Source organism: Rhea americana, unplaced genomic scaffold (genome assembly GCF_003343005.1).
Source record: "Rhea americana isolate MKP2758 unplaced genomic scaffold, rheAme1 scaffold_4, whole genome shotgun sequence".
Classification (NCBI taxonomy): Eukaryota; Metazoa; Chordata; class Aves; order Rheiformes; family Rheidae; genus Rhea; species Rhea americana.
The window spans coordinates 12,859,074-12,863,002 of record NW_028186534.1 but is presented as its reverse complement, the minus strand read 5'-3'; the positions used below and the strand labels follow the sequence as shown (position 1 = coordinate 12,863,002).

At 69.5% G+C, this 3,929-nt stretch overlaps 1 pseudogene; it reads right to left on the bottom strand.

The window, feature by feature from the left end:
• Positions 1-344: 344 nt before the first annotated feature.
• Positions 345-1,766, bottom strand: LOC146590846 (ammonium transporter Rh type B-B pseudogene; annotated as a pseudogene).
• Between the last annotated feature and the right edge of the window lie 2,163 nt (positions 1,767-3,929).

The window sequence follows — 3,929 nt, the reverse complement described above, 5'->3', positions numbered from 1 at the left end:
GTCGTTCGCAGCGCCGGGCGGCCGGGCCGGATCCCTTCGTCAGCGCCGAGCGATATTTTATTCTAGCAATCGCGCGAGCGCGGCGCAGCCTGCCTGCGACGGCGGGCGGGCGATTCCCCGGGGGGCAGCCGCCTCGTCTCGCCGCCGGCGGCCCCCGTTTGCCAGACCCGGCGCGGGGTCCCCGGGAAGCCCCCGGAGCTGAGCGGGGACGGATGCTCCCTGGGGCTGAGGTCGGAGCGGAGGAAGGGAAATCCTCGGGCTGCCGGAGGCGCGGGGCCGGGGCGCGGGCGGTTCGGTGCGACGCGGACCCGGCTCTCGCCGGCAGCGGCCCCGCGCCGGCGCGTTTAAACCCGCTCCTTCAGGGCCAGGCGGGCTTCCTCCGCGGGGTCGGCCGGCTCCGAGGCCTCGGCCGCGTCCGGGATCCCGAAGTAAAGCGCGTCGTCCGAGCAGAGCTGCTGGGGCGGCTGGGCCAGGCCGGGCAGCCGGAGCAGCGTGCCGGTGAGGAGCCCCCCGAGCAGGGAGCCGCCGACGGCTACGGCCAGCCCGGCCGCCTGGAAGAGCGCCTGCTCCGAGGCGCTCCGGCCCGGCTTCGCCCCCGGCCGGGACGCCGCCAGGCTGGCGTTGCCCCCGGGCGGCCCGCGGGCCGGGAAGACCTGGTAGAAGCGATGCCCGTAGGTCTCCTCGGAGGCCACCAGGATGGCCACCGCGCCGGCCGCCGCGCCGATGATGCCGGGCAGCCCGTGGAGGTTGTGGATGCCGCACTGGTCCAGGAGCCCGAGCCTCCTCGCCAAGAAGGGCGCCAGGAATTTGAACCCGAGGACGCAGGCCAGAGACGAGAGGCTGCCCAGGGCCAAGGCGGCGGCCGGCGTGATCATCATGTTGGCCAGCGCCCCGATGGCCACCCCTCCGGCGAGGCTGGCGTTCTGCAGGTGGCCCACGCTGAGCTTGCCGCGTCTCTCCAGCAGCCCGGAGGCCAGGAAGGTGGTCAGGGCGCTGGCGCTGAGCGCGAGGATGGTGTGCAGCACTGCCCGGTGCTGGGCATCCCCCGGCTGGCAAAGGGCAGCCACGAAGCTGGGCCAGAAAACCCAGAGGGAGAGCATCCCGGTGAGGGACAGGAGGTCGGACTGGTAAGTTGGGTTTTCCTTGCGAAGCCTCAGCTGCTTTCCTGGCCGGAACAGAGCCTTGGACATGCCGAGGCCAAAATAGCACGCAAAGATGTGGATGGTGATGGTTCCTCCCACGTCGAGGACCTTCAGCCAGGTCATGATGGCCCACTCGCTTGCGAGGTAGACGGGGATTTCACAGAAGGCGGCGAGAAGGAGCTGGAAGGGGCTGATTCTCCCCAGGACGGCTCCGATGGAGATCAGCACCGTCACCGCAGCAAACTCTGCCATGAGGATGTTGTGGAGGCCCACGTGGACCTTGCCGTGGTGGAAGTGGTAGAGCAAGCCCTGCAGGACCAGAGCCCACTGCGTGGAGAAGTTGAGCAGCAGGAAATTGTAGGCGAGCGCGCCGAGCCCGTAGCGCGGCATGAACGCCAGCAAGAGGCCCAGGGCCACCACCAGCATCACCTGGACGTCCTGGAAGAAGGGGAAGACGCTGTAGAGCTGGTTGGCGCCGGGGTCGGCATCCACCGCCTGGGAGGCGGCGTCCGCGTGCTCGTCGTAGGAGACGAAGAGGACGAAGAAGAGCAGCAGGACGCCCTGGAAGAGCCCCAGGCAGGCGGGCAAGCGGCAGCGGAGGCTGCCGGGCGCCGCCGGGGCCATCGGCACGGCCTCCGCGGGGCAGAGGAGGCGGCGAGCGAGGCTGGCCTCCGCCGGGACGGGACGGGACGGGACGGGACGGGACGGGATGGGACGGACGCAGCCCGGCCGGCCAGCGGCGGGGGGGGGGGTTGCGCCAGTGCCAGCGCTGCTGCCCTCGCGCATTCGCGATTTTATTGCCGGGGTTAATTTTTAACCGGAGCCATAAGTCAACGTCCAGAAGACGAGACGTGCCCCGGCCCCGCCGCGGGAAGCCCCGGAGCGGGCCGCAGCGCTCGGTCCCGCGCAGGTTCGCGGCGGCGCGAAGGCCGGGAAGTCGCTGACGGCCGGCGCGCGGGAAAAGCAAAGCGCAGAGGCGCCAGGCAGCTACCCCGAAGTTTCTGGGTTTGCTCTTTAACGTGACATTTTGCCAGCGAATGTCTGGGGGGAAAAGAAAAAAAAACGAAAAAAAAGATATATGGGAACCACAAGAACAAAAGGCAGAAGGGTTGGTAAATATTTGTTCCAGAGAGGAGATATTTTTGTGCTGTCCCCGATCCCAACACCCCTGCCGCGGGCGCTGGCTCCGCGCCGCTCTTCGTCATCGTTACTGGGGGATGAGGCAGGACGAGGGCGCAAAATGGGAAACAATTGTTGAATAACCCGCGAGCGGCGCCTTTGCCAAAGCCTCCCCGGCCGCCCGCAGCCCGGCGGCGCTGGAAACCGGGCCGCCGCCGAGGACGAGGAGGAGGAGGAGATGCCGCTTCGGAGGAAGGGCCCGGCAAAGGGCTCGGCGGGCGCYGCGGCCGGAGCCGCTTTGGCCGGTGACGTCCCGGGGTGGCTCGTCCCGGTCCCGGCGACGTCCCCGCCGCGAGGCCAGGGCGGGCGATGGCACCGGTGGGAATATTTTGCCCGAGGGAACGCGGAGCCGTAGGCACCTCCTGGCCGTGCCCCACGGAAAGGGCTGCTCCGGGGAATTGCTTTTCCCGGGAAGAGCTGCTCCAGGGGCCGCTCGGCAGGGAAACCTGCGGCTCGGGGCTGACCTTGGCCAGCCGCTGCCGGCGCGGGTCCTGGGAGGGACCGGCAAGGCACRGAGCTGCCGGCGGGGCCGGGCGCTGCGCGGGGCCGGGGCTCCCGTCCTGCCGCCCTCGCCCTCCTCCGTCCGCCCGGAGGAAGGGGGGGTTTTGCCCCGCTGCAAAGCGAGGCGCCCCCGCGGCCCGGGCTCCCTCCGGCCGAGCCCGGCCCCAGCGCGGGGTCTGCCGGGGGGTTTCCGCGGTCGCGGAAGCGCGAGCCCCACAAGCGTGGGGCGGCCGCTCGTTCCCCGCCCGGCATCTCCCTTTAGTGAAAAAGCTGCACCGAAAAAGCCTCACTTCTTCCAAAAAAAAAAAAAAGAGCAAAAAAAAGCGGCGCTGCCCAGGCCGCGGACCCCGGCGGTGGGGAAACCTCGCAGGGGCCGATTAACAAATAACTTTTATGGCACCCATAAAAAAAGGTCGAAGTTTCCAGAGGCTGCGGGGAAGGAGCATCCGCCTGCCCGGCCGGCGCAGGGGAAGGGGAGGGGATGCGCGGGGGGGTGGGGGGCCGCTCCGGCGCCTCCGGGAGTATTTTAGGGCCGCGGCGGGTTTCCGCGCGGCCGCTCGGGGCCCCGGCGCTGAGCCTGCTCCAGGAGCTCCCCGCCGAGGGCTGGATGCAAGGGAAAGCTGGAGCAGCGGCGGGTCGTGCAAGGCGACGGGCTCGGACGGAGCCGAGCCAATACGTGCTGGCAGCAGCCGGTCCGTGGCACTGCGAGAAAACACTCCTGCAAATTTAACAAATCCCTCTGGCCTCGAAAGTCATGTACAAGAAATTACTAATGAAGGGATCTGGTCCTAGCTGGATTTCCAGACGCTGGGCACGCTCCCGCCGCGGCTTGAAGGCCATATAAGTACATGGATGTGAATGCCGGGCGGCGGCGGGATTCTTCCGACGGTCCCGTCCGCCCGGCGCCCGCTCCGGGACCCGCTCGGGGCCGCGGGGAGCCGGCGGGCTGCGGGCTCTGCCAGCCCTCCGCGTCCCGCCCGGGGACCCTCCTCGGGCAGCACCGGGGCGCTCCCCGCGCGTGCGTTAAACCACCCCGCGCGAAAGCATCCAGGTTTCCTCGGTGTTTGCGGGGAGCCCGGCAGCGCGGCCGTGCCGGCGGCAGCGCGC